This window comes from Lynx rufus, unplaced genomic scaffold, assembly GCF_022079265.1.
Source record: "Lynx rufus isolate CCGP_SWC_20201006 ecotype Redwood Valley unplaced genomic scaffold, mLynRuf1.p SCAF_6, whole genome shotgun sequence".
NCBI classification, from domain to species: domain Eukaryota; kingdom Metazoa; phylum Chordata; class Mammalia; order Carnivora; family Felidae; genus Lynx; species Lynx rufus.
Window position 1 is genome coordinate 43,341,282 of NW_025814878.1, and position 23,769 is coordinate 43,365,050.

Here is a 23,769-nt window from a genome sequence, read left to right on the forward strand (position 1 = left end):
TCTGTCTCCCTCTCTCTCTGCCCCTCTCCCGCTCATTCTCTCTCTCTCTCTCTCTTTCTCAAAAATAAATAAATACATTTAAAAAATTAGCTAACCAGTACAACTTGCATGAAAAAAATTTAAATAATTATTGGTCATGAGATATGGGGTAAATCAAAAATATTTTAAGATTGTTGGGTCACCTAGGTGGCTCAGTTGGTTAAGCGTCAGACTTCGGCTCAGGTCATGATTTCCCGAGTCTGAGATGTGCTGACAGCTCCGAGCCTGGAGCCTGCTTCAAATTCTGTCTCCCTTTCTCTCTCTGCCCCTCCCCCACTTGTGCGCGCGCGCGCTCGCGCGCGCGCTCTCTCTCTCTCTCTCTCAAAAATAAACATTAAAAAACTTAAAAAAAATGATTGTTGCTACATATTCTTTTAAATTGGCTGTATTTTTTTCTGTATATAAAGTAATACTTCTCCATTGTTATAAAAACAGAAAATATAGTAAACAAGAAATATAAAAAATATAAAAACAAGAATCAGTTGTACTGTGCCCCCTTCCCCATCATGGTAGAAAACCAGTGTTAAATACCTTTTAATTACTTTCCTATTTACAAACACAAACATATCCATACATATTTTTACACATACATCCACACATATTTTTACAAAATCAAGTATTGTATTATACATATTTTAAACTGCTTTTACTTTTTTTTAATAAAATTTCCAAGGATAGTGTTCTGTTAATGTAAAGCTATATCATAATTTTAATACTGCATAGTATACTCTTTTATCAATTACCAGAATTTGCTAACTTTTTATTGGCTATTATTTAGATTGCATTCATTTTTAAAAAAATTTTTTTAATGTTTATTTATTTTTGAGAGAGACAGAGACAGAGTGTGAGGTGGGGAGGGGGCAGAGAAAGGGAGACAGATTCTGAAGCAGACTCCAGGCTCTGAGCTGTCAGCACAGAGCTCAACGTGGGGCTCGAACTCACGGACCACAAGATCATGACCTAAGCTGAAGTCGGGCACTTAACCGAGTGAGCCACCCAGGCACCCCTAGATTGACATGCATTTTTTATCATTATTTTATTTTTTTCATTAAAAATAAAAGATGCAAAAATGTTTCTTTCTAAAATGCCTTGAGATTTGGGGTTAAAAAAATAAAATACATGTGGAGACTATTACTAACTATAAGTTACCATAGGTTTTTCTGCCAACTTTACATAGATGGCTTTAACAAAGTATAAAGATGAAAATGTATTTGGCCTTGGTATAAAGGTCAGTGAATTTAAATAAGGATGATGGTTAAAGCAGAGCTGATAATTTCTTTAAAAATTTTTATAAATGTATACTTTAATAAGAATATAAGCAAAATAGGTAAGTTTGTGGAGAAGCTGACCAAGATACATATGTTAGGAGATACAAGTGTCCATCTAAATCTTCTATATTTCCTTTTTTTTTTTCTTACAGAATATTCAAGTTGTTTAATGTGTAATTTCTCATGTGCCATTTTGGAAGTCCTTTATTGTAAAGACCATTCTTTTGTCTGATTACAAACAGCAGCCACACTGTCAGTGATTATTCTGGACCTCCACGTTGGATAAATTCAATTTCTTCTCGAGACACAAGTTTCCTTCTGTATTTCTGATGTAATGTTTTTATTATTTCTGCAGTGTCTGGTGGACCCTGATGAATCAGCAAATCTGGTGATTTCCTGCCCTTAGAACGCTGTGAAATTGAAGAAGAGTGAGATGGGTGTCCTGCTGAGCTCAAAACTTCTGATACATTGAGTTTAGGATTGTCTCTTCTGTCAGGGAACCTTATTCATGGACTATGTGGTTTGACTACCTGAACAACTCTGCTGGCAGACGCCATCTTGATGCCTCTGATGGTTTCATTTTAAAACATTAATCCCACTGGTATCTACTGAATTACCTACAAAATGTGTGACACTTGCCTCCACACTACAGAAATGAAATGTGGCTTGAGATGTCTCCCTGCTGAAGAGGGAGCAGACAGGGATGGGTATAGGTGACCCTGAGGACTTGCCACCTGACATCCACAAGGTTGCTTATGGGATGATGAAGGAAGTTCAATGTTAAGTGTTAGAAAGAAACATGTTTTCTACTTTTATAATTAAAAAACTGTTCTTAAGAGCAGGGCTTTTCTTCCTGGTATTTCTTTCTGTGTAAGAAACAAGTAAAATTCTCACTTGCCTAACAGCAGGATACATTTAACAACCCTCAGCATCCTTCTAAGGAAGAGCCTCCCAAGCAAATATTTTCTGTGAGGCTTCTGAGGTGGTTTCTTTCCCCCTTGGGCTTGGGTCAGCCATCTGTTAATTGTGGGTCTGGTTTCTTTCTTGCCTTCTGTCACCCCCAACTCAGTGGGCCTGGCCACAAAAGGAAGTCAACATTGACCACACAAAGACACCCTCTGTCGTCAACTCCACCGAGGCTGGCTGCACTGCTGGTATCATTTGTTCTGTACTTCAGGGGACCCTACGTCAGTTGGGACTCAGTGCCAAAGAATCTCTACTTCTGGAGAATGTGGTGGTGATGTCCTTGTGTAATTTCTCCTCCGGAATGCAAGACCACTCACTGTATCAAGTAATGTACTTCTCAGAGGCATCTTTCTCTGCAAAATTGGGAACCTCATGGGAGGAAACAATATTTTTAGCTGAACGAACTGTTTGAATCTAGGTTAGTGTGATCCAAAATTGTACGAAATCCACGCCAGCCTATTTTCTTTGCCTCCATCAATAAATTTAGAAAGTGCAGATTAGTGTAACCATATCAACTCTATTTTATTTAATGCTTTTAGCGGTGCTATGTGTTTTCCATATCAGGCTTCTGGGAAGCAAATATTCACACTGTCAGATAATGTAAATGACAAGTGTATTCGCCATATACTTACCTCCGGATATACGCTTGGTCAAAAGTTTGAGATGAAGAAGAATGAGACTGGGGACCAACAGGCATATATATTTTCAGTCAAGATGACAAAAATCTGGGCCAAGGTAGACATCAGATTTTATATTGAATGATTTGTTAACAGATTAAATATGGGAAGTAGAAGATAAGCTGGAGTCATAATAATATTATTAATGGTAATAGTATTGGTAATTGGTATTGGTAATTTATTGGTAATAAAATTGGTAATAACAATGGTAACCACAATGACTGCTAGAGTTTATTGGAAGCTTTCTGTTTTCCAGGGTCATGCTAAGCACATTATATACTTACCTTGTTTCTCTTCCACAACAACTGATCTATTATGTTATATATAATATATCTATTATATAGATATATCTATATTATTATTATTATATTATTATAATATTATTATATTAATAATATATATTATTATATAGTATATATAATATATAATTATATATTATAATATATTATTATATTAATAACAATATATTATATATATCTATTATTATATAATAGATATATATCTATTATATAGATATATCTATATATATCTAATATATCTATTATTGTAGAAACAAATACTATTATTTTCATTATTATTTCTATTTTTGAGATGAGAAGATTGAGGTGCAAAGTAATTAATTAGCTTGTCCTATCACCTTAAGGGTAGAAAGTGACAGAGCTGAGATTTTTACCAGATCCTGGGCTCTTAATTACTGCACCATACTGCTTATGAGCACTTATCTTTTACTGTGCTTTTCTGCACTGCGCAGGCTATTATTACTATATAATAAGATACCCCTATAAAGACCTAAGGAAGGAAAAGGTTGCTCAGGGCTCCTTATCTGAAGAGAACCGCCATTGCAGGGAGTTAAAACTCAGGCCAGCCAATGGGGTTTATTATACCCATTACGGCCATTGCTACATTTCCATGTCTAGATCTTTCTAAGCTCCTCATGACGTAGGACTTTTAAGGAATTGCTTTGGGACCTTTGCACAGAGCTTCCTATCAGGGAAATGTACTCTGTGTGCAGTGTTTACTCTCTACAATGTAGGCCCTGGGCGTGGGGTGCTTGCGATGATTTCTCTCTCCCTCTCTGTCTCTCTCAGAATCATTAATGACTTCACTATCCATCCCTTCTATATAAATACCCCCAACCACCGTTCTCCCTAGGCCCACTCCTAAAGCTCCCTTTCCTTTTTAGCTCATCTCCACCTGGCTCATTCTTCAGGTGTCACTGGTGCCGGCTGCGGCATCTTCCACCTGTGCATCCAGCCTTCTGGACAAGCGTCATCCCTTCGATCCAGATAATGCATGCTGTGATCCAGGCAGCCAGGGAGCTGGAACGAGAGGACAAAGACACGCTGGCACTCTTTTGCCTTCTCTTTCAAGTCTGCAGAAGCTGCCTTAGGAACATAGCAAGATATCCAACCAGTCATGAGGGACTGCGTGGTTTCTGTCAGGGCTTTCATGAAACGTCAAAGTGATGAATAGCTTTGACATGTCTTATTGATGTCGTGTCCACGCTCCACTATATCCATGTTGGCTCTTCCACGGTGTGAATCTAACAGAGCATTTGGGGTAGGCCCAGCAATTAAATCCATCTCAGGCCTTCTCATTAAGGCCAGTGAGGTCTTCTGTTCTCATTAATTGTATTTTCATTAGTTGCGGGGGAGTCTTTCAAAATTCATTGTAATTTTGTCCTTCTGTGAATCTGGGGAGCAGGCAACTACAAGTACAAATTCTATGTTAATAACCCAAAGCTTTTAACAGTAATTGACTCTTGCTTTGTTGAGGGCCCCACAGGAAGATGGGCTTGGCTACCACACATTAGAACTAACATGGTGGTGTTGGGGCGCCTGGGTGGCTCAGTCGGTTGAGCGGCCGACTTCAGCTCAGGTCATGATCTCGCGGTCCGTGAGTTCGAGCCCCGCGTCGGGCTCTGTGCTGACAGCTCAGAGCCTGGAGCCTGTTTCAGATTCTGTGTCTCCCTCTCTCTGACCCTCCTCTGTTCATGTTGTGTCTCTCTCTGTCTCAAAAAATAAAAAATAAACGTTGGAAAAAAAAGAACTAACATGGTGAATGAAAAGGGAATTTTGAAGGTGTGACTTCTTGCCCTTGGCCTAAATTTGCAAGCATGTCTACAGTCACATGTGGAAGCTTCAAATTTAAAATATTGTAAGAGAAATCCTCTACTCTGAAGACACAGCAATGTAATGGTTTCTTTCTCTCTCTCTCTCTTGCAGAATCATTAGTAACTATTCCCTTAATAAAATGTATAAGCTATTTTTCTATTGATTTCTAATATATGTCATTGTCCTAAATATGGGGCTTCATTTTTCTTTTAATAGGTTGATATGCTACATAATACATTCATCTGGTTCAAAAATGAAAGATGTAAAACATGGTAACTTTCTTTCCTACTTTTGCTTCCCCAACTTTCTCTTCCCATCATGGCTAATCACTATTTTCAGTCCTTTGAATTGTTGCAGAGTTTTTAATGCGTACAAGGCTACTACTAATGCATGTGCACACACACACGTAATCTTTAAGAACAAATAAGGCAGCATTCATTCACTCATATACCTAGTCATCCAACAAAGGGAGGCATCCTAATGTGTCTAAAAGCATGGACTTCAAGGTCAAACAGAAGACCCTGGTTTGAATTCTGGCCCCATTTCTTACTAGTCATTTAACTGATGAAGTTACGACACCTCTCAGTGCTTTCATCTCCACAGCACCACAGTGAGGACAAGAACACCTACTTACAGGTGGGTAACAATCAAATGCAAAGAAATATATAAAACAAATCTTAGTGCCCATTACATAATTAGTTTCCAGTCTTATTATCATATATTGACATGTAAGATGTGTAACTCACAATCCCTACCCTTATGGAGTTTACAAATAACAGGAAGGATGGACTTCATTCAATTTAATTTCTTTTTCGTGGAGAAAAATATCCAAGGAAACAAAAAGGCAAGCCACAGAGCAAGAGAAAATATGTGCAAAACCTATCCGACAAAGGACTTTTATCTGGAATTTATAAAGCACTCTTACAACTCAAGAACAACCCGATTTTAACACTGGGCAAAACACTTAGGCATTTCACCCAAGAAGAGATACAGATGGCTACTAAACACCATGAAAAGTAACTCAACACAATTAGTCATTAGGGAAGCGCAAATGAAGAGTGTACTGAGACACCACAACGGCGACTAGTATGAAAAAATTAAAGACTGACGACCAAGGGCTAATGAGGATGGGGAGCAACTGGAACTCTCATGTGACGATGGTGGGAAACAGTCTGGTGTTTTCATCTGACCCAGCAATTTCACTCCTAGGTATTGGCCAAAGTAACATGAAAACACATGTCCGCACAAAGATCTGTTTGCAAATGTTCATAGCAGCACTATTCATTGGAATTAAAAATAGGAGCAATTCAAATGTCTGTCTACTAATAAAGTTTGTGGTATATCTCTTTAAAAAGGAACAAAATATGTTCAAAAACAGCATGGATGAACCTCAGAAACTTTATCCTAACTGAAAGTCATATATTAAAAAAAAGACATATCCTCTATGGTTCCACTTATAGGAGAATCTAGAAAAGGCAAAACTATAATGACAAAAAGGAACAGAGTTTACCCAGAGTTTGGAGGAGGGGGTCAACTTCAAAGGGGCACAAAAAACCTTTTTTGAGAATATAGAAGTGTTTTATATCTTGGTTGTGATGGTGATTATACAATTGTATGCAGCTGTCAAAATTCATCAACTATGCACTTTAAGTGGGTGGATTTTAGTATGTGTAAATTATACCTCAACAAAATAAGGGGAGAAAACAGTCTTAAAGGAGATATGAAAGGAATAAGTGTTATGGAAATCGAGAAGAGAAAGTTGGATCAGATGATTTAAATAGTTATTACTGGGGAAGCAGCATATGTGAGCTACCTCTGGAAGGATGAGCAGAATGTAGACATGGTTTTGTTCTTATGGGAATATTCCATTTGATGGGAACAGTGTGAGCATGGACGAAGAGCATGAGGAAATGTTGAGAGAGTGCCTAAGACCCCAACTTGATTCAAATTCAAATTTGTGATTGAGGAGTGGAGGAGAAAAATGAGGTTGGAGACATAGGCCGGGACCCAAAATCTTGCTGTGCTTTGAATGGAAGGTAAGGAGATTGGACTTAATTTGGCAGAAAGAACAAATAAATAAAGTAAAGGCTTTTGAGCAGGGTGTCATGGGTTGTTGACAACATAATTTTATCTGTGCTTTTGATCATGAGGAAACTAATTATGGTCTGTGGGCCAAATGCAGCCCACTGTCTATTGTTGTAAATAAAGCTGTATTGGAATCCAGCCATGCTCATTCTCTTATGTAATGTCTATGGTTGCTTTTACTGTCTGTTTTTTTACAGAAAAAGTTTGCTGACCTCTACTTTGGATGAACCAACCTGTCAGACTCTTTGGAAAGTGCAAAACTCTTTTCTCTTCAAGACAGCTTGAATTAGCAGAGAATTAATACTTATATCTTCATGTCAAACTTCTTGTATGAATTTCTTTAAATTACACATTGTGGCCTGAAATATTGGCACAGATTGCTAATTTTAGTAGAATTATACTCTATGTGTTCTTTTGTGACTAGTATTTTTTTGCCAAACAGTATGTTTATAAGATTCATTTAAGTTGGTGACTATATGTATAGTTTGTTCCTTTTCATTGCATTGCAGTATTTCACTACACAAATATGTCAGAATTTGTTTATCCCTATCACCTTTATATAACATATAAATGATATTGCTAAACATATTCTTACAGTCTGGTGCACGTAGGGATTGTGTCGCTTATATATTTAAGAATGGAATTGCTTGCTAGTCTTAGGTTATGTATGCATTCAACTCTATTAATAAATGTCGTATTATTTTTCCAAGTAATTTTTGTGGTTGGAATTTTGTCCCCCAAAGAGATATGTCAAAGTGCTAACATCTGATACCTGTGAATGTAACCATATTTGAAAATTGGGTCTTTGTAGATGTAATCAAGTTAAGATAAGGTCATACTAGATTAGGATAGATACTGAATCCACTGACTAGGATCCTTATAAGGAGAGAGTGATGTGGAGACCAGGAGACATACCCAGAGGAAAGATGGCCAAGTGAAGACAGGCAGAAATTGGAGTGATGTAGCTACATTTCTGGCAACCATAAGCATAGCAAGATTCTTCTCTAGAGCCTTCAGGAACGGTCTGGCCCTGCTGAAACCTTGATCTTGGACTTCTGGCCTCCAGAACTATGAGAAAATAATGTTATTTCAAGTCACTCAGCTATGGTAATTTGTTATGGCAGCCTTAAGAAACAAAAACAGTGATCATACGGATTCTATTCTCAATAACATTTATGAGTATTGCTTTTCCTGTACATCCTCATTAGCAATTGATATTATCAAACTTTTATTTGTAAATAAGAGCATATAGGATTATTTGGAATAATATTGCAGGAATAAAAATTATACTAGTGGAACAGAATAGAGGGCAAGAATCAAATTCTCACATTTATAAACACTTGATTTATGATAATAATATTCTTCATAGAAAGGGGGAAATAGAATTGACCTTTTAGAAAATAATGCTGACACAATTGGATATCCTTATGAGGAAAAAAATGCAACTGGATTCCAATATTACACCATAAACAAAAATCAATTCCAGGTAGATTAACTACTTAACCAGGAGAGGCCATGATATAAACCTTTTAGAAAATGATATAAAAGAATATCTTGGGATACTCAAGAAAAAAGCAACTTGGGATAAGCAAGAAAAAAATCAACAAATTGTACCATTTTAAAATTAACAGTTTCAGAATTTCACTTCTAGCTGAGATGATGTAACAGGTACTGGATTTAACCTCTCTCCTGAAACAACTTAAAATTTGGGCAAAACATATGAAATAATAGTTTTGAGATATCAGACAGAGTAGTGATCCATGAGAGAAAGAAAACAAATGTTGTTCTGGGCTAAATTGTGCCCATTCACCCCCACAAATTCATACGTGGAAGTCTTAACCTGTAGGACTGGATTTGAAGATAAGGTCTTTAAAAGGGTGATTAGGTTAAAATGAAGCAATTAGAGTAGACCCTAATTTAATCTGATTTGTCCTTATAAGAAGAGTACATTTGGACACACAGAGAGACACCAGGGTCATGCATACACACAATAGAGAGAAAAGACTATCTGAGGTCACAGTGAGAAGGCAGCCTTTTGTAATTGCTCCCACATACTTCCTAGAGTTTTTAGGTCACAGCACAGGTGAGGAAGAACACAAGTGAAGTTCACCAGTCTCCCTGAGTTGAGAAGATAGAGCTGGCAGTTAAGGGGAGTTCAGATGGCTAGAGTTCACAGGACAGAATATATATACGTATGTACACGTGTATAAAGAGAGAGCTTCAGATAGAAGCTCAGGTATTTTCTCACAAATTTCTGACAGCTGACAGAAAGAACTGTCCAAAAGAAGCAGAGAGAATACAACTTGGAGCTCAACACAGCCAGAAATAGTTTTTGTTTCCAGCAGCCACACTAGAAAACCGCATAATTCATGTAGCATCAGTTAAAGTTCTCAGAAGAGCATCACCTTAGTGATGGCACAAAATCAGCTCCAGACTAATGGCTGCTTGGTGTCATCTAACAAAATTGAAAAAAGACCAGGCTTTTCCCATTAACTACATCTCAGAGCAAAGCTTAAGATTATTTATAGGAACAGAAAAAACTAGTCCCTAACAAAGTATAATGTATAATGTCTGGCAAGAAAAAAAAAAGAAAGAAAGAAAGAGAAAAAAAAGAAAGAAAAAGACAAAATGAAAAGAAAAAGCAATGATTGCAGACAGACCTATAAACTATACAGATGAGAAAATTAGATATGTACACAAGAGATTAAAACCTTTTTTATAACTATATTCCACATGTTTAAGATGATAGAAACAGGATTAAACATGTTATGTAACGACATCAAAGATATGAAAAATACTCATATAGAACTTCCTTTTTTAAGTTTATTTATTTATTTTGAGAGAGAGTCTGTGAGCAGGGGGGAAGAGCAGAGAGAGAGAGAACCCCAAGCAGGCTCCATGAGGTCTGTGCAGAGCCCAATGTGGGGCTCAAACTCACGAAACAGACCATGACCTGAGCTGAAATCAAGAGTCAGATGCTTAAACCTACTGAGCCACCCAGCTGTCTCCAAATAGAATTTCTAGACATGAAAAAATACAGTGACTTAGTTGAGAAAACACGGGCTGGGAGTAAGAGCAGATTAAACATTGCAGACGAAAAGATTAATAGACAAGCAATAGAAACTATTCAAAATGAGATACAGAGAAAGACTGGGAAAAACAGAATTCTACTGCACCACAGGACTGCATTAAGGGGCCTAATATACCCGTGATTCTAGTCTCTGAAGGAGAAAAGTGGCAGTAGAAACAGTATATGATGAAATAAAGACTAAAAACATTTTAAATTTGATAAAAACTATAAACCCACACATCCAAGAAGTTTATAAACCTTTAGCACAAGAAACATGAAGAAAATGTCACCAAGGAATATAATAGATTGATCACAAGTGATAAAGATGAAAATCTCAAGAGCAACTACAGAAAGAAGACACATTATATACAGAAAAAGATAAGAATGGCAGTAGATATCTCGTTTGAAGCAATGCAAACCAGGAGAGAGTGAAGCAGCATCTTTAAAACATGGAAAGAAAAACAGTCAAGCTAGAATTCTATACCCAGCAAAAATACCTTTTAAAACAAAAGCTAAATAAAGACTTGTTTCAGACATTAAATTAAAAATGTCTATTTCTTTAAAAATTAAAGACAGAAGCAGAATGGTGAAAGTATTTAGAATACATATAACCAAAAACCAAACAAATAAAACAAAACAAACAAAAAAACTGGTATCCAGAATGTTAAATACTAGTACAAATCAATAAACAAAATGACCAGAAGACCTGAATAGGCACCTCACAAAAGAAGAAATCAAATGGCTGATAAAGATATGAAAAATACCAAAATCTATAAGTAGCCTGAGAATTGCAAATTACAACCATACCATTAAATGCCTATCTGATTGGAGAAAAAAATTAAAAGTCCATACATTATCATTCTTTTTCTGATTCATGTGAAGAGGAAAAAAAATCTATTTTTAATACCTTTCTATTCAATAAAAATAGATTCTTGTTTTTTCCCCTGATATAGTGATAACAATGTATTGAAATGACAAAAGTGTTTACATAAAAATGCCTCTAAACTGATTTCCTTATTAGTGAGTTGTCAGATATTCTTAATTAGAACAGATGAGCTAGAATATTGGATAAATTAAGCTATATTAACTTTTATTAATATTCTTAACAATCATGAAGCTAGAATACTGAAAAAACCCTTAATCTAGTCATTAAATTCAAAAGAATTGTTAGAGAAGTGCTAATTAACTTAACAATCAATAATTAATTTTATGATTAAGTATTAATTTAATTTAAGGAGCAGAGAGAAGCAGACTATGGTTTCACTGTATGAGTGCATCTTACCGAAGATAATTGCCTTTATGTTTAAAAAAGGGAAAAAGAAAGAAATATTCTCTTTAGGATCAGAGGACAATCTATTATTCATTTCTTTGTCCCCTGTTGTGTTTCAGCGAGTGCTTGGGACATAGAAAGTTTCTTGGATAGAATTTTGATGTGCCATGTGTTTATAGTTACTTTAGAAAAGTCAGGGCTAAAGCCCTATTAGAGAGTTAAACTGCCTACCCTTTTTCTTACAGCATCTGATAACACTTATTGACACGGACCAGCTATATAATTAAAGAATTGTCCTCAAAATTCAAAGAAAGGGAGCTATAATTAAAGTCCATCACTTGAGACTGACTTTAGAAACCCCTGGTAGGCCCAACTATACTCAGGAAGACAGACAATCAATGCCCTAGGTTATGAAACTGATTTATATACAAGAGAACCATCCATGAAATGCCAAGCAGGAAGACAGGAAGAAGGTGTCCAAATGCTTTTCCACAACTTCTCAAAGAATATGTGAGTATGAGCCCAAGAAAACCAAATTCAGATTTAAATCCAGCAAACATTATTGAGCGTCTATTACGTGGTAGTTAACGTGCAAGTTATAGTCCTATGTAACATCTGGTTGGATCTTTACAATGGCAACAAAGCATCTGTCCTAAACTGAAAGAATTGAATTAGAACAGTGAATAAAATAATATATGAAGTTGAAGAGGATTTATGTGAATACAGAATGAAATAAACTGTGCAGACAAGCGGGAATATTTAGAATTCGCCACTGATTGCCCCATTAACTGGGATTTGACAACTCTCTTAAAGGCAGAGTGGATTGAATAACCGCACACCTGCATATAGGCTCTAATTTTGTGCTCCTCATAGTTTAGCTGAGTCGCTCTCTCACCTCATGGCACTGGGTTGTATATACATATCTGTGTTTATATGAGTCATTTTATGGCTTATTTAAGGGAGTTTCAAGGGTAATTTTGACTACACACAATCTTTAGCTTTTCTGTTCACTTTATGTCTTTGCTGTAAGATGCAGTTCCACTGAGTAATACGGCCAGGATGAGGCAGCTGTATCAGAACTTAAGGTCAGGATCTAAGGCTGGACACCCTTTGAGGGAAAAAGCCACCCACTCTTTCCACTCCTAACGCTAGCTGTATATTTTCATTATAGCTGTCTAGCAAACCACTTCTAATGTTTGCTTTTGCTTAAAACAAACAACTCTGGCCATTTTTAACCTCAAAGATGGAGGTATTTTCAGAGGTGGGCCGTAATTACTTACTGTGGCAATACTACGCTTGGCATTAGCCTTGATCAGTCAGGACTGTCATGTCCCCCGCCCCGCCACCCCCCACCCCCACCCCCACCGTAAAAAAGGTAGAGGTGAACGAGCAGGCAGTGATGCAATCACTGAGGCCCCACTTCTGTCTTGGCAGGATTCTTAATTACCATTTCAGAGTGTCAAATAGGTCATCTGGAAAATGGGATATTAATCATTCACCCACTCCCTAAGTGTCAGCCAACCTGAACTAATGCCCCGTTCTGACTCCAGACCTTTAGACATACTGTCCCTCTGCCTGGCCTGCTCCTCAGCATCCTTCCAGATTGAACTTAGGAGCCCTTTCTCCGAGAAGGGAAGTCTTCCCTGTTGTTCAGCAGCCCCCTCCCCACTTGGGGCCAAGAGCCACTCCTGAGGTTCCTCCAGTGCTTGGGCTTGTACCTGCCTGGTGAGCTCCACTCATCTCTTTCCTTGTCTGTGCCCCCAGCTTGGCCCTAAGCACCTTAAAGATGGAGATGATGTCTGCTTTACTTCTGTGCCTCGTTATGATGAGTAAGAGTTTGAAAATGTTACGTTGAATAGAAGAGAAACAGAACATCTCTGTAGGGCTTCAAATGAGATGGCAAATGTAAAGTAAAAAACCTAACACCTGACACACAGTAGGCACTCAGTATTAGTCTTTCTTTTCTCTCTCCCCATCCCTTGCCACTGCTTTCTTCTCAAGGGCTTTGCATGACCCCACTCCCTGGTGTGAGAGGTGACTTTAGTGGAATGCGCTGAGTGACCTCTTCCTAAAGGAATGATGGGATTCCAATGGGAAATGTATATTTTGGGAATGGTTTCAACTTGAACTGGTTTTAAGAGGATATGGGCTCCTCAGTGAGGACATTTTATAGAGTGACAAATGATGACCTCGCTGTCTTAGAAAATTTAGAAGAAATTAGTTTTACATTAATTAGGTGATAACGGTGTTTGGGTGTGGTGTGAAACAAAATAAACACGTTATTGAAAACTGATAGCTACAAATTACAGCTCTAATAGTAGATGTTGAGATTCACCACGAATATTATGGATCGTGTTTAATACAAAGCAAAGAGAAATTTAAAAGTGCAAATTCAGTTCTAGAGGAAGTTAAACTTCGCTCAGGAAAATTATTTAAATATAAAAGCATGGGGCAGATTTGGTCAAGCGTAAAGAGTATTTTGGCCACTAGAGGGAGCTCATACTTTAAAGAATGTTTGGAGCAACCATATTTCCCCAACAACGGCCTCTGTGGGTTTTGAAATCAGTAACGGTATTGCCCTGATTTTCTTTTTTGGAGGGTGAGGGGAGAAGTGTTTTACACTACTAACGTTCCAGAGGGATGGATGAGTGACAAAAACTGTACATCAATGTAAATATATTAGAACTGGGCTGTAAGCGTTCAGACGTGTCATCTGTGATCACACATATTTTAAGTCATGGATTCAATTTACTTTTTTCTCACAGAACATAAAGTATTTTTTAAAGGTACTTTCTTTTAAAGAAAACACATTTCCTTCCAGAGTGAAAGCTGTGGGATCATTTTGTTTTCATTTATTCCAGGAATAGGGGAATTGATGTTAATAATTTTATCATTACATGTACGTGAAAAAAATAATGTTTCACAGTCATATCAACCTTTGGAATGTCTCTTAAACATATTCTCATTCCCCGGTTCTCACTACAACAGCCCTGGCTCGAGGATTCTTTGTTCTACCCTGGATTTTCATGATAGTTTCTTTACTGGTTTCTCTACCTCCATTGACCAACCCTGTCTGGTGTCTCCCAAATGCAACTGACTTCATACATCATTTTCAGACTCATTTTCATGAACTGTATTTTTGATCACATCACCTTCCTGCTCAGAAACCTTTAGTAGCCCCCTGTTTCTATAAAATAAAGCCACAAATGGCCAATTGGCCTTCAAGATCCAATTCAATATTACCTCCTCCTCAGGCCTCCCAGGTTCAGGCCGCAGTAATTCTCTCCCTCTCTTTTCTGAGCTCTCATGGCACCTTTTTTTCTGTTCCAATCTTTATTTTATAGGCACTTGTGAGCGTATCTTACCTCTAAGACCAACTCCCTTAAAATCATGAGTCCTTGCTCAGAAACCAGAAAGCAAGCTTTGCCTTAACAAATAAATGATGTTGAAGGTTCACCGAGAGAACCAGATTTGAGAGACATTCTGGGGTAGAACTGATAGAACCTGGTATTCTGGTTGTCTATTGCTACCTCAAAATTTAGTTGTTTAAAGTAATGATTTATTATTATCGCTCAACATTCTGAAGGTGGACTGGACCCATCTGGGTGGTTCTTCCTTGGCGTCCTAAATGTGAAGGCAATCAGAAGGGAGCTGGGCTGGAGTCACCTGAATGTTCAACCAGGCTGGGCATCCAGGATGGCTTCCACATTTACGTGTCTGGCCACCAGACTAGGACGGCTGAAATCACTGGAAGCTAGCCAAACTTTTGCTCTCTTTTGCTGGTTCCTCCATGTGACTACATTCCTTAAAGCATGTTGGTCTTGGGTTAGATTCCTTATATGATGGCTGACTTTCCCCAGAATGAGCATTTCCAAAGACCTAGGTGGAAGCAGCCAGGCTTCTTAAGACCTAATCTTGGGGGGCACCTGGGTTGTTCAATCGGTTAAGTGGCTGACCTGGGCTCAGGTCATGATCGCATGGTTCGTGAGTTCGAGTCCCACATCGGGCTCTGGGCTGACAGCTCAGAGCCTGGAGCCTGCTTGGGATTCTGTGCCTTCTTCTCTCTCTGCCCCTCCCCCATTCATGCTCTGTGTCTCTCTCTCTCAAAAATAAATAAACTTAAGAAAAGAAGAAAAGAAAAGAAAAGAAAAGAAAAGAAAAGAAAAGAAAACCTAACCTTGGAAGTCATACAGGATCACTTCCTCCACAGTGCCAGCCCAGACTCAGGGTGGGAAGGGACTGCACGAGAGCACAATACTGGGAGATGTGGTTCCTCAGGCAGCCACCTCTGAAGTCTAGCTACCTCACTTACTAAAATTTTCAATGAGGAAGTAGCCGTTATTTGAGGCATGGAAGTTAGAAGCTGAAGATAGACCAATCAGAAGAATTGGAAAGATCAGGGTGGGGGAAAAAAAAAACAAAAAACAAAAAACAACTTCACTGCAAGACAAAGAGGTTGTCAGTCAATATCGTATAATACGTCCACAAATTTTTTCACACCCTTCTCATCAGGAGGAGCGTTTATGTTCCCTCCCCCTAAAACTGGGCAAGGTTTTCTGATTATTTGGTCTAACTGAGCATAGCAAGAATGATGCTGTGTAACTTCCAAACCAAAGTAAAAAAAAAAAAGATGGCAACGGTATTTCCATTGCACTTGCTAAAGTACTTGCTCTTAAAACCTTCAGATTCTGCATTGGCAGTCTGACTTCCTTAGGCCACCATACTGTGAGGAAGCCCATAGTCTGTGAGGGACACTGAATATACTGTCATTCATTTATGGTTATCATTGAGATGCCATATGGAGTGAGGGGTGGGAATTACCATTCTACTTGCTCAGGAGAGATATCTGAATTCTCAGATGCTAAGGGCACTTGAGTGGCTCACTTGATTAAGCGGGGGACTCTTGATTTCTGCTCAGGTCATGACTGAACGGTTCATGAGGTCCAGTTCTGTGCTGAACGGTGCAAAGCAAAGCCTGCTTGGGATTCTCTCACCCCTTCTTTCTGCCCCTCCCCTACTTGCGTGCCTAAGCACACAGGGATCCTCACGCGTGCATGTGTGCTCTCTAAATAAATAAATAAATAAATAAATAAATAAATTCTCAGAGGCTTAACAGGGCCAACAAGAGTTGGTTGGGGGGCCTTGGGGCCCCCTAATGACACTTTTTTTTTCTTTTTTAATTTTTTAATGTGTATTTATTTCAGAGAGAGAGAGAGAGAGAGATACAGCGTAAGCGGGGAAGGGGTAGAGAGAGAGGGAGACACAGAATCCAAAACAGGTTCCAGGCTGTGAGCTGTCAGCACAGAGCCCAATGCGGGGCTCGAACTCATGGAGATCATGACCTAAGCTGAAGTTGGAGGCTTAATTGACTGAGCCACCCAGGCACCCCCTCCTCCAATGACCCTTTTAAAATGAGATTGAAGCTTGGCTTAAGACTTGGGGTGTGCAAGTATAAAGTTGTAAGCACGTGAGATGCAGAACATCCATCAAATAACTGCAGACCTTCTCCTTTTTCACTACCATGGTTGGCTACGTGCTTCGTGCCCTGTTCTTTCTTTTAGTTCAGCCTTTGAGGTTTTTTTTTTTTTTTCAAAGCTCACTTAAAAGTCACAGACCTGTGACAGGCCATGTAAGTGTGAAAAGCCTGGAAGGAAATCGTATTGGCAGGTTTGGGTGACGCTAAGATTGGAGGGACACAAGTGCCATGGAACGTGCAGATTCCTTTCTTCTTTCTGCCCTGCTCCCTGTGTCTCTAAGCACAGTAGAACATCCTCGGGGAAAACAACGTGCACTGACCTCATTCCAAAAAAATCAGCAACAACATCCAGTTGTCTTTGAGAAGGAAAGGAGGCGGCATTGAGAGACAGGACAGTTAGAAAGAGGGAGAACCACCGGTCACTCTTTCAGACTTCCCAGTGGGGACTTGGCGCCTGGCATGAACAAAGGCTGTGGCAGGAAGGACGGGCACATCAGTGGAGAGGCTGGCAGGCTGTGGCCAAGACAGGGGCAGAGGGAGGAGAGAGCCGGCCGGGATCCCTACTTGTCTCCTCCAACAACTTTTGGGTCCCCCTTTCTGAAACAAGGCTCAAGGAGGATGCCCTCTGGCCTGGGGAATGGGGGGTGATCCTGAAGCACCTCAGAGAGCAAAGGACGCAGGTTTTGCACTTGCCGTCTGGGCGGGGAAGTGGGAGGCGCGGGAAGCGATTGAGGTTGGGGGTACAGAGACCTTCTTGCCAAACCCATTCCCAGGCTTTCTGACTCTCTAGGAACGGAGGGAGAGCGAGCATGCCCTGGCCAGTTTCCTGTAATTCATTCGGTGGAGCCAGGGCCCCGCAAGGGCTCTCTCTGAGAAAACACACGCACAAGAGAAAAGGATGAGAAGGAGGAAACGGCAAGCTAGGCAACTCCAAAGGGAGCAGTGGCTAAGCTCACGGGCAAACTGCTTCCGTGCAGGAAGCAAGTAAAGCGCAAACAGGATCTGAGCGAGGTCGTTTGTTTTGGAGGCGAGAGAGGGAGGGGGGGAGGGGGGGAGGGGGGTTGGGGGGAGGGGGGAGCAGTGGGAAAGTGCAGAATCCCGGGAGCCTTCTCCCCTCCCGGGACGTCCTGCCTGCAGCACCCTGCGAGCAAACCCTCCCTGCCTGCAAGGCACCAAGCGCCTGCAGCCCTCCCTGAATTCTGCCTGGGGAATTACAAAATTAATATCCCCCCCCAGTTGCAAGACCAACACCAAGAGTCAGTCCTGGGGAACTGCCTGGGGGAGGAGCGAGTGTGAATTCCTGGGAGACCCTTTATGATCTGCTGGGTATATTCTTGCCAGTTTTTAAATGTATTAAGTTTCCTTTTTATGAAAATGCCATTCCCTGACCAGATTGTACTGATTTTGAAGTGCCCTTCTACTTTATGAACTTTAATAGCCAAATTTCTGTGTGATGGTATTCTGGCTGAACAATGGATAACAAGAACTTTCTCAGGGACTGTTTCATTCAACACTTGACTTTTCTAGAGACAATTTTAGGAGCTTTAGGTGTGAAAGAGTATCAGCATGGACCTATTACATGGTATCCAGTACCAAGGGATTAAAAAGTTTAGGTATTAGAATTAAAAATAGCATGGACCAAGAATCCAAAGTTATGTAGCTCACTCTTTTTCAAGAAATGGGGACTTTTTTGCTTGTGGGTCCCAGTTTCGTGAAAAGCAGTACTTTTCTTTTGACTTAACTCATTCAGTTCATTCTTTCCAGAACCCCAGTGTAAGAACTCATTAACCAAAAATTGTTGAAGCGGGGGGGGGGGGGGGGGGGTGGTGGCATATCAAAATCAAATGCACTGATTAAAAAAAAAAAAAAAAGGCTCTGGGGCTCCTGGCTGGCTCAGTCGGAAGAGCATGTGATTCTTGATCTCAGGGTCATGAGTTCAAGCCCCAGGTTGAGTGTAGAGATTCCTTTAAAATAATCTTTATAAAAAAAGCTTCTTCTAAGGACTTTTTAGGCGGATCCAGCTGGTCTGTCTCAGCTGGTAACTACTACCTTCTCTAGCACATTCTACTCCATGGGCTATGACAAGTCACACAGTCCCATTTCTGCACAGATGTCTCCTGTGTGGTCTTAGGAGAGACTTGGGAACACCTTTATGCAATAAAGGACCTGGGATGGGGGAATGCAATAAAGGACCTGGGATGGGGGAGTAAAGGGAGTGGGCAGTTGGGCGAGTTCAACAGGTGATCTTGGATCCCGGGGACTACACATACAAGCTGCTTCTCGGTCTAAATAAGATACAACACAATGATTTCCCCGTAGGGTCCCTGCTCATCCCACAAAGACGGCCCAGATTGGGGCCAGCCTCTCTTGCCATTTTCCTTGACATGTGTCGCCACCCCCACCACTCGATACTCTAACCTAAGTTTCTTTTCCGGAAACAATCACCTGGCAAGAATTAGTCCCAGATATCCCTAGGGAGGGAGTCACACGGCTGGATTCTTATGATGGTGGAAATGTGTCTTTTCTTTTTTTTTTTTTTAATTTTTTTTTAACGTTTTATTTATTTTTGAGACAGAGAGAGACAGAGCATGAACGGGGGAGGGGCAGAGAGAGAGGGAGACACAGAATCGGAAACAGGCTCCAGGCTCTGAGCCATCAGCCCAGAGCCCGACGCGGGGCTCAAACTCACGGACCGCGAGATCGTGACCTGGCTGAAGTCGGACGCTCAACCGACTGCGCCACCCAGGCGCCCCAGAAATGTGTCTTTTCAATGGAGTATCCTGAAATGATTCACGGGGAATTCGGTGAACTCTTTGCGGCAGAAGCCTCGGTTGCATGGCTGTTGGGCAAGGCAGTGCTTTTTCAGAGTGGTAAACGTGACATTTGACATTTGAGACAATGTAAGAGCCATCAGTGATAAGACGGTGTGCCCATACCTGCTTGCGGCAGCTGCACAAGAGAGAAGCAGTTTTAATGCGCCAAATGTGACCGCCTTCCCTTTTTAAAACGCTGATACCCGGCTTCATTGGGATCTCCTAATACAGCTCTTCCTCCACTTACGATGAGGTTCATTCTGATAAAACCACAGTAAGTCGACACTGCTGGTAGGTCGAAAATGCATTGAATACACCTAACACCTTGAACATCAGAGCTTATAGCCCGGCAGAACTTAAACATGCACAAAACCCCTAACATTTGCCTACAGTGAGGCAGAATCATCTAACACAAAATCATCTAGAATGATACTTTGGTCATAAGTTTTCTAATCTGCAAAGATGCCCTGGCAATTATGGAAAGATGTGTGCATGAGGCTCTTCATGCAACCCTGTTTGTTTGTTAGAAACAACTCAAGTGTCAGTCAAAAGGGGAGCATCAGGTAGGGTTCCATCCACACCGTGGAATAGTACACACATGTCAAAATAAATAAAGAATAATGTCTCTAGACACTTTGTTGGGAAGATCGATGGGATATATTGCTCATGAACTAAACGTTAAAACACAATCACTAAAAGAACAAAATGAAAAATTGAACCTCACTATAGATTGAGTTGATGGCACATCCCCTCAGGGAGGAAGTATTTCAAGTGACTTTAGAACATGGGAATTGACTGTAGATCCCAAGTGGGATACATCCTTAGAACGAAAGGAACTGACCAAAAACAAAATCTTCAAACGTTTCCAGTAATTATATTGTTGCTATTGTTATTCTGAGACTGTTGTATGTGTTCTTTGGGGTAAAAACAAACAAGTAATTATGTAGGTGTTGTTGGGAACCAGGATTTAGAGTGTGAAAGGAAATATAGATGTTAGATTGACACGATCTTACATCTTGTGTGGGTGTAATAAAAGCCGTGTGCTAGAATGTGCATGTAGAAACTAGTGATGCTTGCTAACTAGCTAGGTTTCCATCCATTCATCTATCTATCTACCTACCTACCTACCTATCTATCATCGGTTACCATCTATCTCTAATCCCCTAGCTTTGCTCCCTGAAGAGGCCTGGAAACAATGAGCAACCCATTAGGAATGAGCATCTCTCACATACAGATTCTGATCTCCTAAGAACTGGGGCTCCGCTCTTGGTCTGGGTCAAGAAGTTCTCGAGGTGAATCTCTAAGTTCTGGTCACACCTGAAAACACTATTGACGACTACTCGGTGCCAAAAGGAGTCAGGAGCCAACTTGCAGGATCTTCCATTGGAATAGCAATAAAAATAATACTTGCAGTGAGTTGAAGCACATCAACTCTATTTAAATCTATGAGTTTATAATGAGTTCATCAAAAAAGAAGCTCTTGGGAACTGATGTCAGAGTAGCAGTGACAAATCTCGAGGGCAGGTAAAGGATGGCCCAGGTGGGTGAGGGCGACGGGGTGACCATACCAATGACAGTCACAAGGCAGCAGAGCAGGGATCAAGGATCAGCGCCCGCACAGCAGCAGGGGCCCCCAGAGGCAAGAGGCCTTAAGGAGAATGAGTGTGCCAAGCTACGAGCTGGCCAGGGGACAGCAGGCTGAGAAGGCTGCCGTGGGATGGTGGTCCGGAGCAGACTGATGAGGACAGGAAGCCACGGGTAACTCTCACCATCACATTCGCCTCCACATCGTCTCGTTCCTGACAGCAAGACCCGGGAGATTATATTTGGGAGTTGTTAACATGTAGGAAATTGAAGTCAGTTACCCCAAGAATCTCATATTGTTGTAGAAAAATCTAAACACAGCGTTTTGTTATTAAAAATCAATCCATTTTATTAGAAACGAAAACGGGTTCTTTTGCTCTTTTATTTCAAGTAGAAAATTTGTCTGAAAACTAAGATCCTCTGTAGCCATCCTGCTGGGACTCCTATCCGAGAAGGGGTTCTTACTCTCAGTTGAAACTCTCCCCAGTCACCGATAATTCCTCTTTACTTCTGCTCTCCAAGAGCTAAGTAAGTGACTCAGCTCGGTTTGGCTTTAAATTGTAGACACTATCAGTCTTTCTGTGGGGGCTATGTTTGAACAGAGACTGGGGCTAAACTTGTTTGGCTCACAAAGCCTGGTGCTTTTCCTGACTGAAGTGCTATGATTGAATTTATATGTTTTCTGACTGCAGGCTTGTTTCCTGGTTGTTCAGATTTAAAGAAACTATTGGAAATAATAAACTTCCTTCTTCTTGTGATTGAATCTATGGTGGGAATAAACAACAACAACAACAACAAAACAACAACAAGACTCTCTCCCTCTTCCTCCTCTCTCCAGGTATACCCCCAGACTCCTAATGAAGTAAATCTTCTAATAGCTGGTCTCACCTCAGACCAAGAACAGGAGAGAGTTGAACACCAACTTAAAGAAAAAGTATACAGAGTCCTTATCTTATGCAGGGGAATGTAAAGCGCATAAAAACATTCTTATTATTTGATGAAAATACTCCATTTGCCTTGCATCTGGTGGTGTGCTTTATTATTATACTTGTACCTGAGTCTTAAAAAAACAAACTTCTGGAATGTCATTTTGGCACACATGTTTGACTCCGTGAACAGTGTCTGGGAACTGAAATTCTGGCTCATTTCCCCTAAACTTGCACTGGTTATACATGGTTTTCTGAAATTGAGCAGGGCCAATTTTTGATGCCTACAAATGGCTCGTATTTACCCAGGGGCTGAGGAGATTGCTGAAATGGTTGTACTCTGGGAAAGCTTTGTGAGAAAGATGATTTATGAGAAGTGTTTGATGAAAGAAGAGGACAGACAGGTGAAGAGAAGAGGCCAGAGGGAAGTTTGGAGGAGAGCACAGGGCTAAGCATTGCAAGAATAGGTGTCCAGTGATGGAGAGGGAGGGATAAGTAGAATTGGCTAGCTCTAACGGAGACATCTAGTCTATGCAGTTAGGCGGAGGGATGTCGTTGGGAAGTGGCATTTGATAACTAGCCTTAAACTCATGATTAAAGGCTCTAATTTAAAGCAGTGGCAAATTTACAACTTGAATCTGTAGGATGATTCAGTGGTAGCTGTTGGGAAGTTTCTGAGTGAGGAATGATGTCATTAAAGAGGACATGAGAATGATGGCTTTTAGCATCTATAATCTGGAAGGAAGGAGCCTAGAGGAGTTTGAAGAGTCTACAGTGGGGGACAATGGGCCATGATTTGAGTCAGGGGGTAACAAGGGAGGGGTTCAAAGCACTGTGTGTGGGGAAAGAACCATTGTGAGAGAGCAGTTCCAGGATTAGAGATGAAGCGGAGATATATTTTGGTTGAAGGGAAGCCCGAGGTAACAAGTCAGGAAAATGGGAGGAAAGTAATGGCCTCAACAACAATGGAGGCCGTGGGAAGGAAGAGGGGTTGCTGTAGTACAACGAATGATCTCTGCATGTAGAATATGGCACATGGCAACATTCCGAGAGGTAAAAGTTGGCAGAAAGTTGAATCATGTTGTTGATGTCTAGAGACCATGGTTGAATTCTATGTGGATTATTTAAAAGACTTCTCTGGACGATGTTTGTTTTGGTGTTTACTTTAGACAGTGGATTGGTCTACAAACATGTCTTTCAGCAGCTGGTGGTTTCTCCCAGAGAATCAATTCCTGGGCCCTGGGAACTCACATTTGGAGAATTGCAAGGACCACAGCATGAGGGCACAAGGGGCAAACCGTAGATGAAAGTGGAAAATCAGGGGGGAAAATCAGGGGTCACGAGGTTCAGTTTTACTCAGTGAGTCCTGGGGGATCAGTGATGCTTTATGAAGCCAGGGAATGACACGGTCAAATGTATACGTTAGAGAAACCCAACTGGTGGTGGTGAGGACAGTAGATTGAAAAGGGGGAGACAATAGA

General features: G+C 40.4%; 1 pseudogene; it reads right to left on the minus strand.

Annotated features, from left to right (window-relative positions):
- Positions 1 to 1,567: 1,567 nt before the first annotated feature.
- LOC124529102 (alpha-ketoglutarate dehydrogenase component 4-like) lies at positions 1,568 to 2,970 on the minus strand (annotated as a pseudogene).
- Between the last annotated feature and the right edge of the window lie 20,799 nt (positions 2,971 to 23,769).